This window comes from Tiliqua scincoides, chromosome 7 (assembly GCF_035046505.1).
Source record: "Tiliqua scincoides isolate rTilSci1 chromosome 7, rTilSci1.hap2, whole genome shotgun sequence".
Classification (NCBI taxonomy): Eukaryota; Metazoa; Chordata; class Lepidosauria; order Squamata; family Scincidae; genus Tiliqua; species Tiliqua scincoides.
Genome location: NC_089827.1, coordinates 66,390,760 through 66,405,663, shown reverse-complemented (window position 1 = coordinate 66,405,663; position 14,904 = coordinate 66,390,760). Strand labels below are relative to the sequence as shown.

General features: G+C 45.7%; 1 protein-coding gene across 7 annotated transcripts in view; it reads right to left on the bottom strand.

Moving 5' to 3' along the window:
• Positions 1–14,521, bottom strand: part of ATP2B1 (ATPase plasma membrane Ca2+ transporting 1) — a 93,387-nt gene extending 78,866 nt beyond the window's left edge. For 2 of the 7 annotated variants that reach the window (XM_066634606.1, XM_066634612.1), the window contains exons 1-2: positions 14,450–14,521; positions 12,109–12,302 (exon numbers count right to left, since the gene is read on the bottom strand). The gene's annotated coding sequence lies outside the window, so the exon portion shown is untranslated. Of the gene's footprint in view, positions 1–12,108; positions 12,303–14,128; positions 14,220–14,303; positions 14,353–14,449 lie in introns of those variants that run through there. The other 5 variants (XM_066634608.1, XM_066634609.1, XM_066634607.1 and 2 more) reach the window with 5 other exon arrangements.
• Positions 14,522–14,904: the final 383 nt, after the last annotated feature.

The window sequence follows — 14,904 nt, the reverse complement described above, 5'->3', positions numbered from 1 at the left end:
GCAGTTCCTGCTGTCACATTGGAGTGGAATCTAGGGCCATGGTTTCCACCATCTGAATTACAGTCCTACAGTTCCCAAACTGTGGGTTTGGGACCCACCAGTGGGTCTTCACCCAATTTTTGTTGGGTTCTAAAACTGACACGGCAGATTAGGCTATGTGCATCAAGGGTTAAACAGCTGGCTACTGGGGTGGAGCACTGCTGCCCAATCACCATTATAGACACATCAATTGGCATTTATAAATCAGACAGCAGTCTCTACAACCTCTAAAGTTTGGGAACCAATGCTTTAAAGCACACCAGAGAACAAGGAGAAATCCACACAAGCATGTGCATCACTAGGATTGCAACAGCAAGTGAAACTGAGCCAGAAAACCCCCTCCCCACCTCAAACAATGTTTTTCAATGGAGACAACTCCCAAGCTAAGCTGACTGTTAGAGACAAAACAGCAGTATGGAACTAAGTAGGTGTGAACAATCCTTTATATCCAACAAACATTTCAGCCCTTAGCCAACATAAATTATACCAGGGCTTCTATGTTTAACTAAGGGGATCCCCTGAATCATACAATTTTTTAAAATGTAAAAGCATCAACTTAAGAATTTTCTAGTCTGCAGGAAGAAAAATGAAGAATAGGTCTAAGATAGGGGTGCCCAAACCCCAGCTCAGGGGCCATTTGCAGCCCTTGGGGGACTGCCAATTCGGCAGGGAGAGACCCCAGTCTCCAATGAGCCTCTGGCCCACCGGAGACTTGCTGGAGCCAACAACACAATTGGCCCTCCAGAGACTTGCTGGCCCAACACAACTGCTCGATCTCTTGCACAAGCTGTAAGTCGAGTTATCTCCACTGCTTGCTGTTTCACATCTGAGAAGCAGTGGCAGCAGCAAAGGAAAGGATGGCCTTGCTTTGTGCAAGGCCTTTTATTGGCCTTGAGCTATTGCAAGACCTTCATTCATTCATATAAGTTCCATATCTAATATATTCATTTATGTAAATTTATTCAAATTTTAAATGTAAATTAATTTTTTTCCCCAGCCCCCAACACAGTGTCTGAGAGATGTGGTCCTCCTGTCAAAAAGTTTGGACACCCCTGGTCTAAGATAATGCCTGTTGTGGCCCTTGCATGAACCATCAAGAAGTCATGTATACATTCCCATTAGAACTATTTTCCTTCATAGGCAAATGAGTGGTGATTAGTCAATTGAATCTACATTCCAGTAAAATCATAGTTCAACAGCCTTATTGTTATAGTCTTCGCTTTTCCACAATGTATTTGCCTATGTACGTTAGACTCTTCCAGCGTTCCAAATCTGTTTAGTATTAATCAGATTAAAAATTCTAGGAAAAGTAAGCAAGTGCTCACCTCTCAACTGCTTCCCACTCTGTAACAGTCTCACTGGGATTAGTTTATGTACCCTCAACAATCAAGACCTGGTCAACATTAGTCAAGGGAGGCAAATTCAAGTTTCAAACCAATCCTGCATATTAACATTCATATCAAATAAGCAGAGAGACCAGGGAGGTGGTAAGAAGATAAAGTCCATCATAAAATACATCTAGGCAATGTTCTTTGGTGCACAACAAGTGGATCAGGAAAACTAGTGCTGATGGTAGCTGGGAAGCCTTATTGACCAAGGAGCCACTTTACAATTTACAGTCACCTCATACAACAATCTTAACCACCATGCATAACACAGTCACACATAAACCAGCCTTAACACCAAGTCTGCCAGATCAAGCAAAGTTTGTCAGTTTCGAGAAAAGATTCTCTCAACCATCACAAAAAGATTGGTCCAAGAAGTTTATTAGCTAGTAAAATCCATCTCTCTTCATACTGAAACATTAAAGTCAATAAGGACCAATCCTTTTAAGAAGCAGTTTCCTTTTGGACAAAGATCTAATACTTCAATGGCATTTGTAAAGATGTCACCAAAGTGATGCAGTTTGAGAAAAGGCACAGAAAAGCTAAGCAAAGATTTTATTTTCTATTTGAAGTAAATAACCACTTTCTTTCCTACATCTACATCTACAGCAGTGTTCCAAGTAGAGGTCTATTCAGAAAAACAGAACCCACAGTTCATAACTCTGATATATACTTTGCCAACACAAACTGTCTGAACTGTCCAGCTCAACTCTGAAGAATTATTTTCAAGGTAGATGACACTGCTACAAATGTACTCTAACAGAGTAAATTTCACAATATTGATGTGCCAGCCAATCTACTCTACAACTCAAAATGCAGTGATTGTTGCCATTTGTTTACACTGAACCTACGTATTTATGTATTTGAATCTGCTTGTGCAACTTGGACAGCAAACTTTCAGATTTAAGAAAGATCAGATTGTCACCAGAAAACACTTATATTAGTTATCACAAGAGCAGCTGCAAGAGGTGAAGATACAAGTTATTTGGACAAAATTATGCAAAGTTGGCAGGGAAAGAAACAGTACTACACAGATCAACTTATATAGGACAGGTATTTATCATTTCAAAAGATAGAAGAGACCAATTTTTCTGATATAACCCCTGATCTGATCACCACTCTGATCACCACCTACGCACACCCACAGACAAATAACAGTCTCCCTACCAACTCCAAAACAGTAATATAGCCAGTTCAATTAGAGTTCTGCATACAGTAGCCAATCTGCGTAGTCTACTAGTAAAGACAAATTTGACAGCTATCTTGAATAAACCATGCCTTGCACAACAGTTGATCATGGTTGAGAGCTTACTTTCAGTCTTCTCTGCATATCAGCATAACAAGATTATATATTTGCAGACTTCACAGGAGGAGGAGTATTTGATTCCTGTCTAGGATAAAGGCATTTGCATGGAAGAACAGGGCAGAGAAAGTGACAAACACGCCATATTAAATGTGAAACCAAATGTCTGAAAGTTGTCGATATTCATGTGGACTCAGAACCATGAATAATGGTTGGCTATTAAGTCAACTAATAATGAACTTTGGAAAATAAAATTCATCTTGGAAATTCAACCAGTTTTGGACTCTTGATGGACAGCAGTCAAGGTTTAACAGAGTATCAGGACGTGAGAAACAGCTAGAGCAGGGGTCGGCAACCTGCGTTTCTAGAGCCGCATGCGGCTCTTTCAGCTGTCTGCTGCGGCTCCTCCAGGTGAAAGTGGCAAAGAGTGTGACAGGAGGCACCTGTGTTGGGAGGGCGGGCTGCTTCCCTCCACCCCCTGAGCTCACTGCCCTCCTCTCCCTTCACACCCACCTGCCCTGCATTGGTTTCCCTTTTCAATTTTGCCCGCTCTACAGGCTTAAGGTCCCTGTTTTTCCCTTCCCCAACTCTCCAGCAGGCTCAGCCAAACAGCATGCAGCAGGCTCCTGGCTTTTTCTGTTGGAATGGCTCAGGGCCCTTCACTGGCTGACCACCAGCCAATCCTGAGCCGCCTTCCTCCTCAGCCATTGAAAACCCTTGCAGCCGGACTTTTCCTGAGCAGGTCCCCACTCAGTGCAAGGAGAGGCTTTTCCTCCACAGCAGAGGAAAAAAAGCACCCGGAGGAGACATCCTCCACAGCAGAGGAGACTCAGTAGTAAGCCCCATTACAGTGGATGAAGCTTGCTCCCAGGAAAGGGTGCCTGGGATTGCAGCCGTGGAGCCTGCTCCTATGCGTGTCTACTCAGTTGTAAGCCCCATTACAGAGGATGAAGCTTACTCCCAGGAAAGGGCGCCTGGGATGGCAGCCTTGAAGCCTGCTCAAGGCCAAGCGCAAGGACAGGTGAGTGGGAGCCCGTCTGTTCCAGGTCTGTTCCAGAGTAAGCCCTGATGTAGTCCCTGGGCTACTCCCAGGAAGGTGTGGAGGGCTGTATCCTCAGCCTCCTCCTGTATAGGTCTACTCACAAGTAAGCCCCGCTGTAGTCAGTGGGGCTTCCTCCCAGGAAGGTGTGGAGGGCTGCAGCCTCAGCCCCCTCCTATGTAGGTCTACTCACAAGTAGTCAGTTAGGCTTCCTCTCAGAAAAGTGTGGAGAGGACTGCAGCCTGAGAGCTCAAACCAACTTGTCTGCTCAGAAGTCCCATTGCAGTCAATGGGGCTTACTCCCAGGATAGTGTGGAAAAGGTTGCAGCCTGAGTGAGGGCAGGCAGGCAGGCAGGGCAGAAGCTGGCCTGTGGTTCCCCCCCTCCCGCGTAGGTCTGTTTGACCTTTAAGCCAATGGGGCTTACTCCCAGGATAGTGTGGAGAGGGTTGCAACCTGAGTGAGGGAGGGCAGGCAGGCAGGGCAGAAGCTGGACTGTGGCTGCCCCCCCCCTTCTTCTCTTCCCCACCTCTGGAGTCTGTGTCCTTTTTTCCTTCCAGCAGGGTGCCTCTGGAAGGTGGGGGGAGTTCTTTAGTATCCATGTAAGATAAGCAGATGTCATAACCGCCATATGTATTGGAATCCTGGAAGATCTGGTGAGGAGCTAGATGTGCTGTCAGCAGTGGCCCCTTTAAGGGTAAGGCCTGGGCATCCAGCAGAGTGTGCTGCACAGCTGCAGCCACTTGAAGGCAATAGGGCCCTCAGGGATATAAGGAGCACCTGAGGAAGGGGGTGTGGGTTGTAGAAGGAGTGCAGGTTGGAGGTAGGAGAGGAGACTGACTGGGCTTATTGACTTTAACTTGGATACTCTGACTGATTTGACTGACTTACTTTGGAATCTGACCTTGGACTGTGACTTGGCTTATTGACTTTGGACTGCCCTGGATGCTCTGACTGATTTTGTGACTAATGGACTGCTGGAGACACTGGAGTTTGGTGTGTGGCTGCTGTGCCCAAGACCTGCTGAGGACCCAGAGTCTGCTGTAGTGGTGGGAGGCTGCTGGCAAGAGAGAGGACCTCTGCAGGTTGAACAGGCGAGCTACCCTGGAGGTGGGGTCCGGCAGGACTGCAGGGCAGAACCAGGGTCATTTGTTGGGGGAAAGAAGGGGAGCTAATTTGCTTAAAGTGGGCCTAATTCTCCAGGCAGAGAATGGCCTTGGAATCGGGCAAAACACCATAGAGGACCAGGCATCTGAAAACACAGGACAAGAATGTATGACAAAACTAACTAAAAGCTAAAAGACGGGGCTGCATTATAAAAATGGGACCTATAAGAGCATAAAGGTGAAAAAAACTATATATGCAGTATTATCTTCATTTTAGACGTCAAAAGGGTTTTGTGGCTCCTGAGGTTTTTTTTTCCTCCAGAAAATGGGTCCAAATGGCTCTTTGAGTGTTTAAGGTTGCCAACCCCTGAGCTAGAGTCTATCCCACAGCAAGACTGCTAAACTACACATATCCACAAGTATACAGGTTTTCAAGAAGGCAATATGTTACATTTTGAATAGGGCAGAAGGGAGACTGGCACAACTGTGCAGACTTATAGGGGCAGAAACAACTATAAGCTGGCCAGTAAATGGTAGCTGGAAAATCAAAAGAAGCTTTCTATAAACGTGTAAAATTCTGAGTCCTTCAAATACATTACAAGTCAAAAAAAAAATGACAAGAATTAGCAGGATATATTTGTGAACAAACATCAATATTCTTTGCTGATGCGTATTTTTGGATTAAAGGTCAGGAAGGTTTTTCCACACCCAAACTTTCTTTGCATTCTTTTAGAGCAGGCCTGCACAGCAAAAGGCCTGTTAACCAACTATGACTGCCTCCCTGACTATTAACAGCAGGCAAGAAAATGTTCAAAACCTGCTAACCTAAACCTGTCTGCAGTCCAGTCCATGCAGTCCCCTCAACAGACCTGGATTAAATCCCATGTTACTAATCCTTTCTTAAAATTCAGAAGGTATGCATGGAGTTAATGCCAATTTTTTCTCATCTACACAATCAAACAAATTTGTTACGTGTTGGAGAAATCTTTTAATGTGCGTACACTATTTTTAAGAGTAAGAATCTAACAGTCCAATCCTATTTGATGTGAATGCTGCCAGAACTTGCAATCAGGTGGCAGATTATGCTTTACAGCATTGCACATATTCTGGAAACGTGGAACAACATGCTTCCAGGCCACCACCAGAGACTATGGCAAAGAGGAGGCCTGTCAATATTGGTGGGGTGGGTGAATCAGGGGAAGGCTGGAGACAGCACCCATTTAAGCAACTTGTGCCAGGTGCTCACTCCTATCAAGTCAGCCAACACACCCCCTTTAGTCTCCTTAGACGTGCTAACTGGGGCAGGTCTCAGGAGACTCATTCACAACTGAGGGGCTTATGGAAAGGTAAAACAAAATGTTTTCCCATTCTTCTCCCCAGCCTCCAGCATGCCATGCTTTGGTGCAGTTGCATGTTATGTCAGGGGAACAATAAGACTGGGCTATTACTGAGCTCAGCATGGAGTAGAGACAAGATGTGGGAGAAAATGCAGAAAAAACTACTGGAAGAAAATAAAGAGGGCTAACAGATGAGGGTGCAATGATTTAAGGCATTGTCTCATGGATTGCCAGTTTTTCAACTGCCCATTGCAGATGTAATCTGCAGACATCACCAAGTTGCAACATTCACCTCCAAGCTAGGAAAAGCTCCACTCAAAGAATATTAGGTACACTAACATTGTTAAGTGTTGAACAGGATAGAACTGAGATGAAAAAGGTTTGCTGGCAATTAGAGATTTTACTTCAAGCCCAGAGTTGGAACTTGTTAAGTATCTATTTACTTGAACATCTGATCACAAGTCTGGGGTGAGAAATAAAGTTGACCTGAGCAGGAGGCCAGCTAGCATAGCCATACACCTATTCATCTGAAGAAAAATTGCAACTGCCTCTGACCAAGCAGTTCAGTGAAATAGCACACTCTTCTCTCTGAACTACTGGCCCTTTAAAGCCCATAGTGTGAAAAGATCACATCACATAATATCCACAATTATGAACACAACTATATTGCAGTCCATCTCAGAAAGGAAAGTATAGGAAGATGCAGGGATACCAAGAGGAACAAGAAGCAGTAAGGAATATAGGACAAGGATGACAATCACAGCAAGGGGAGGAAGGAATAAGCAGATCTCCTTCCAAAGCCAGAATCAAAGCAAAGCTATCACCTGGTGATTTTTGCATGTCTATTAGAGGGATTGCCAACTTCTCTTAATTCTCATCATGCATTCGATTATATTTCACAACATCCTGGAAGATCACACCACATGTTAACCAAATACCAGATGTTTGTGACCAACAGAAAAGTTTTTGTACTGTTTCCAGACTCAAACAAGGAACCCCATAAACCAGCAGAAGAAAAGACATCCACAGGTGCAACTATTAGCAGCTCAATTCCGTAACTGTCTCTGTCCCATGGAATTCAGTGGTACTTACTCCCAGCAAAGAGTGCACAGGATTCAAGCCTAAGAATGACTATTTGATGTAGCAAGAATGCTATAAGAGGACACAAAGTGCAGTTTTAGATCATTATGGCATTTAATGAAAGAAGCAGCTATATAGGTCTCAAATATGTTTAATGCTTTACAGGACTTGACGAGCACCTTAAATCATGTCCCAAAAATTGAAAGTAACTAGTGCATATTACATAATATATAATACCCTCCTGACCCACCTTAGCAGGCAAAATGCTGTATTTTACAACAGCAGTAGACCCTCAACAATCCATGCAGTGCAATGCACAATGCATTGAGAGGTCAAGTTAGAAGACTAATAAACACCAGTTGTCTATACAGCAGAGGTGTCAAACATTAAGCCCTGCAGGCCAGATATGGCACCCGGAAGCTTTCCATCCTTGTGGTAATTGGACTCTCCAAGCACAACAATTGGAACAATTAGGCTCTGCCATATCTTGAAAATATGAACAAAATTTGCACCGTTCTTCTCTCATTTGCAGCTAATGAGTTTCGATGCAAGAACAAAGTGCTTGTTTCTGATCATCACCTGTTTAATGACATCTCTTCCTGCTTAATGTCACAACTTATGACCTGAGCAGTCACCATGAATCCTATTCAACCCACTATTTGAAACAAATTTACCACCCCTGGTATATAGCATTCGAACTGGATAATCAACTAATAGCAATGACAAAAATGCTCCTAGCAGTGACATAGGAACGGGTCGTCTCTGTATGGCATCCAAGTAGTGGAATTCCGTGTTGGAGTTTGGTGCAACTCTGCCTGCTGTCCAGAGGTGGCAGGATACTGTCTTGAAAGGGTTAAGCCATGGCCCAGTGTCCCTTCACTTTACCTGTCCCCTTTGGATGACCTATGTGGGGGTGTGGCCCAGACACTATAACCTTCCCTTCTGCTCCGTGCACACCCCTCTTCCTCACTGACCTGACAAGATGGGTCACAGCAGGGCTCTGCTGGCGACGCCAACTTGACCACATGGCATGCAGGACGAGGCAGCTCCAGGGCCTTGTTATCTTAAGTTTAGTGTAACCTCTGATCATAATCAGAGGCTGTAACATATGCTTCTATGGAACCGTGAGTAAATGACTTCTTTTGCAACTTCAACTAGCCATTGTAGTTTGTCTTTCTTGATTAGCAGTCAGCCGGGTGTGGGAGCTTCCCTGGGGTTGATTCCCAGCAAAAGGGGGGGTCTGCTGCTGAAGCTACTCTGCTTCCCCCCCCCCCCAAAGAGGAAACCAATTTTTTAAGATTTTCTCAAATATTACGTACCACAGGAAGCAAGGTTGGTGCCTTTGTTGCCCTGGTTTAGGCACCAGTTGAATGCTTTTTAATTCTGCTCAACTTTCTTGCCATGTACCAATGCTCATTTTTGTAACTATTGTTTTTATTTTTAGCTTCTACTTTTATGTACTTTTTTAAAACTGTAAGTCACCTCTCACAGGGTGGGAAAAGACAATGGAGGGAAAAAAGCATTTAAACTATCAAACACTGGTATAACCCAAGTTAGGGCCCACTGGCAAATTGAATAGGATTGGACCCTCATACTCTAAAAAAAATCCTACAGCTGTGCTCCTTGACAAGGGAATGTTGAATCACTTCAAAGATAAGCATCTCTATTCCTACACCTACTAACACAATTCTTGTCACACCTTTGCTTCCATCACCTTGGCCATCACTCAGAAATTGCAAGATGAGCATTCAGATTTAACAACTGAATTATTAGTATGAGTAGCCAAGATTCAAGATGATCACTAGCTCTGACAAATACAATTAGATATGTAACAACCAGAGACTTTCTACCTACATCATGCAGCTTGTGTGATCCTAGGTGCTAAGCAGATTGCCTCACTCACCTCTACCATAAACATTAACTGCATAATTCCCATGATGTTTTTATATTTTTGCAAAGAATCTTTGTCTAGGTCAGGGGTGCCCAAACCCCGGCCCTGGGGCCACTTGAGGCCCTCAAGGACTCACAATGCGGCCCTCAGGGAGCCCCCAGTCTCCAATGAGCCTCTGGCCCTCTGGAGATTTGTTGGAGCCTACACAGGCCAGATGCAACTGCTTTCAGTGTGAGGACGACTGTTTGACCTCTGGCGTGAGCTGTGGGATAAGGGCTCCCTCCACTGCTTGTTGTTTCACGTCTGTAATGCAGTAGCAGCAGCAAAGGAGAGGCCAGCCTTGCTTCGTGCAGGGCCTTTTATAGGACTTGAGCTATTGCAAGACCTTCATTCATTCATAGAAGTTCATCTTTAATATATTCATTTATGTAAACTTATGTAAACTTATTCAAATATTAAATGTAAATTAATTCTTCCCCCCCCCCCCGGCTCCCAACACAGTGTCAGAGACACGATGTGGCCCTCCTGCCAAAAACTTTGGACACCCCTGCTCTAGGTCTAAAAGTATATGGCTATCAAATACATCTAAGTGTTATCAATTATAGATAATGCAAATTATCAATTGTCATTAAACCCAATATCCATGTCTGATTAACATTTGTCCAAGCATGGAGATGATTACTGAAACCCCATTTAGTACACAAAAATCTATGCATTATAAGACATTTACAAAAAAACCCTTCTAAACATAGACTTCAATATACACAAGATGACTTTTATATTCAGTTAAAAGCATAAAGGGACAACCATTGCCTATTTGGAATCCATGTTCTGAAGTAGAAGAGAACTGAATCTTATGTAGAAGTAAACTGAACGCTAATCAAGTATTTTAAAATTGAATGTGGTAATCTTTAGTTGCAAGTGGTTAGTCGTAACTTATAAAATAACCTCTTCTAGCATCCTTAAGTTATACAGTATAGTATCCTTAAGTATATACAGACCACTATAAAAGTTAAAAGTCAAAATCACTTTAGGACAGATTAACCACAAATTGCAAGCTGTACTGGCTATTTAAGAGATTCTACATTTATAAACAAAATGACTACTGCTTAGTTTGCAATATTTATCATGACTCCAATTCATTAATGTTGGCAATTTTCAATTTTATTCTCACAAATTTGTTAATGTTAGTTGCAATCCATGTGTTTAGGATGTCAATATATTAAAGTCTTGTGAAATTTGGACTGCAATCCTAGCCACACTTTCTTGGAAGTAAGCCCTATTGAACACAATGGGATTTCTGAGTAGACGAACACAGGATTGAGCTGTTAATTGTTTAACTGTGATCTTTAACAGACTAAATAATAATGGATGCAGTTATCCTGGTACTGCAACATTTGTCACAATTTTGACAGAAATACAACAGGCAGCACACATTTATGTAGTGTGCAACAAATACTACACTTGCACTTACTACAATACACTTTATGTGCATTTAAAACTCTGAAGAAAGTCTCAGTCTACTGGTCTACTATTTAGACCAGACATGCAGATCCTAGTCAACCAGAAAGAACATACTACTAGCAAATCTGCACTTTAATTTTTGACATTTGAAGTCAGTAGCAAATTCATGCTAACCAGAAGTAGTCACTGGGTTTTGTGCAGCTAACAATTCAATCTTCCACTTAGAGATCCTATTCATCTATTTTATAACACTCAATCATCTCTACTCTTAGAACTAACTAGAATAGGTGGCACAGTAATCTTCAAAGGGACACAGACAGCAGTATGAAATGGCTTTACCCTCTACTCTTGCAGTGTTCATGCAATCAAAACTTTACCATCCCTCAACTCATGTTTCATAAATACAACCATCTTAGACAATAAAAGTGATACCACTGCATTAATCCACCCAACATTCAGATCCCATAATGTCTCCAACAGATACACCAATTTCTAATTTAGAGACCATTTCTCCAGGCTTTTATTTGGACTCCTCCTTCCATTTGTAGATTTATTTGCTATTCGATAAATATTTAAACTCAAGTACAACTGAAGCCACTTCTACTAGCAGTCACCACCTATCTCAAGATCACACAAGACTGAAATTGTGCATCTGAGTAGTTCCAAATACTTAACAGTCTCATTACTGAGAGCTGTTTTGTTCACTACATGGTCATTTCTTTATATTTATACCCTGTTTTTCGATTTAAGACAGTCCACATGAAACGTTATCTTCCATTTTTAATCAACAATGTCTTTACAGAGTAAGACATTCAGTTTAATTATTATAATAGCTGCATATTTGATACAAAGTATATATTTCTGGAGTTTGTATGTTCCTATGATACGTCTTGTAAGAATACATTGTTCAATACACCTATGCTAAAGACACACAACCTTTGAGACACCTGTTTAGCCAATCTGTATTTGGTTCAGCTCCTACAGCATACTGGCTTCATGTTCATAGTCTTCACTATGTCAGCAATTCTTACAAAGTTATGCCAGCAACATTCCCATATGCCAGACTGGCTGGGGAAGAATGAAAGCTGAATTTATGAGAACAGAAGCATGTTCAAGACCAACAGGCAAATTCATGGCAGCAGGGAGATTTGAAGCAGGAACATCCCTGCTCACACTCTTTACTACACTACATAGGCTCTTAAAATGGCCAAGTAATTCAATCTTGTGCTTCAGTTCACCAGGACAAAAAGCAAGATTCCACTTGTAAATCAGCAAATACCACCTTGCTGACCTTCACAAACTTACAGATATAGAATATGAGTAAGGCTCATTTTAAATGTTCTCAACACAGAGGAGGGGGGAAATGGGGCACAGGAGACATAACTACTGTCAGAGACTCTTACAGCAGCATTTAATCAAATACACAGACCAAGAAGAGATAGGTACTTCAACGATGTACCGCCTACCTTGTTTTAATGAAACTGGATCTTTTCCCAACATAGTCGTCCTCTACATTAGGAGAGGTTACAATACATATCAGCAACACCAAGGTCATTAACTCCAACTTTTATCAGCTAGTTTCCAAGTATGCTGCTGTCCAAAACCACAAAAAAGTCTTTCTTCCAATTTTTTACATCCATGGGGCAGATGTGCCAGCTGTCTGCAAGATGAATATGGGTGAAGACATTCTCAGTCACCAATCTTCTAAGCACCCTTCAGCAGCACAAACAGGCAGTACTCATCTCTAGGTATGGCAGTAGTCTTTCCCTCCATCCCACCCACCTCCATGAAGGCTTCCTTGTGAACTCACGTGGTGCAACATCCAAAGGCTACAGACATACCACTGGGCAGAGATGACAGTTGTCATGCAAACCGCATCTTTACAGGCATTTCCTGCCACCAAAAAAATGGGACAAGCATGGACTCCACCTTGCTTTACACGCAAACGCACGCCCCGAAGGCCTTCCTGAAGAGACACATACCAGCCCAGGCTGCATTTTCAGGGAGGCTTCCACAAAAATCCTATTCCATCAGTTCAGGATCAAACCATAAACCGCTCATTTAAAAGAAATCACGTTAATACCATTATAAACCAGAGGGGGGGTTGCAAGGGAAAGAAATGCCTGGCAATCTCTAGCTTGCAGCCACTGCCTCCTCCGAAGGAAGGAGAGTCATGCATGAGAGGGAGAGACAAAAGCAGCTTGCAGGTGGTGGGAGGAGAGAGAAGAGGGATCATCAGAACACAGCCTCCAGCACGGAGCTGCTACCACCTCCGGGCACCCACGGGAAGGGCTGGTTGACCGGCTGGCTCCCGCAGGGCGGGTGAAGGGGATGGTGAAGGGGATGATAATGCTGTTCGGTGGTGGCTGCCTGCTGCCTAATCCCGGCTACTTAGAGCCCGATCCTATGCATGTCTCCTCAGAAGTATGCCCCATTATAACCAATGGGGCTTACTTCCAGAAAAGCGTGGCTAAGATGGCAGCCTTTGCGCCCAAGCCTATGCCTCTCCACTCAAAAGCAAGTCCCATTTTCTTCAATGGGGCTTACTCCCAGGAAAGTGTGCACAGCATTGCAGCCTGAGAGCCCAATTCTAGGCATGTCTATTCAGAAGTACATCCCACTGCAGCCAATGGGGCTTGCTCCCAGGAAGGTGTGGACAGGAATGCAGCCTGAGAGCCCAGTCCTACGAATCTCTATTTGTGTATGCCCCATTACAGCCAGTGGGGCTTGCTCCCAGGGAAGTGTGGCTAGGATGGCAGCCTGGGAACCCAAGCCTGTGCCCCTCTACTCAGAAGCAAGTCCCATTACAGTCAACGGGGCTTACTCTCAGGAAAGTGTGGACAGGATAGCAGCCTTAGATCCCAAGCCTATACTTGTCTACACAGAAGCAAATCCCATTATAGTCAATGAGGCTTACTCTCAGGTAAGTGTAGGCAGGATGGCAGCCTTAGAGCCAAGCCTATGCCTGTCTACTCAGAAATATACCCCATTATAGTCAATGGGGCTTACTCCCAGGTAAGTGTGGCAATTACTGCAGCCTTACAGCCCAACCCTGTGCCTGTCTACTCGGAAGCAAGCCCCATTACAGCCAATGGGGCTTTCTCCCAGGTAAGCGTGGGCAGGAGAGCAGCCTCACAGCCCAGTCATACGCAAGTGTACTCACAAGCAAGCCCCACTGCAGGCAGTGGGGCTTACTCCCAGGTAAGTGGACAGGGTTGCAGCCCAGAAGCCAAGCTGCCTGGTCAGAAGTGAGCCCCAGTACGCCCAGCGGGGCTTACTCCCAGGAAAGCGTGGAGGGGGCTGGCGCCTCCACACGCGTAACGGGCCCGGGCAGCGCTGCCCTCCGTCGGCGTGGGCGGCTCCCCCCGTCCAGCCGGCTGCCCTCAAGGTCACTCTCGGCGCCTCGCTGCCCGGCGGGGCTCCCTGCGCGCGGCAGGCCCCCGCAGCCCCGCCACCTGCGCCCCCCGGGCCCCTCCTCGCCCTTACCTCACCTCAGGCGCTGCTCCACGCGCGGCGGCCACCGGCGCCTCCACCGCCCCCCCACCCGCAGCGCTAGCACCAGCCGCCGCCGCCGCCTCAGCACGGGAGGAGGAGGAGGAGGGAGCCGGCCCCCGCCTCGCCCGCGGCCCCGCCCCCGCGGCCCCCCGCGCCCGTCACTCACTCAACGGCTCTCCAGTCAGTCAGTCCACCCGCCCGCCCCGCGCACTCCTCAGTCGCCTCGCAGGGGGGAGGGGACGTGGAGGCAACAGCCGCGCGGCTCTTCCCTCCACCTCTCACCCCCCCTCCGCGCGCACACGGCTTACTTACAGACTGGCTGAGGCTCCGAGCCGGTATACCCCCGCGTCCCTGTCACGTGACGGGGTCTAGGTTAGAGGAAAGGGGAGGGGGCTGCGACTGCGAGGCGCTTTCTTGGGGAGGGGGCGGGGCCAGCGATTGGGCCCGTTGCCCGAAAGGGGCGGTGCGTCTCTTTCTCCCCGCCTCCATCCTCCTTTGATTGGCCGGCTCTGACTTGACGTGCTTGTTTCCATGACGTGAGTGGGTCGGGCTTGGTGCAAGGGGGTTTTTTTGGATGAGGCTCGGCGGGCTGCGGGTCGTTGACTTTGCCGCGAGCGGCTCCCCTCGAGGGGGCGGGGCCATTCCGGCCACGCCCACCTTCTCAGGTTCAACCGTCCCCCTCTTGCCTTGCCCCTCCGCCCGCTGGCTGAGGAGGGGGTGTGAGGGGAGGGGGTAATGGGGCGCTGAGGGGCTGAGGCGGGGCTAAG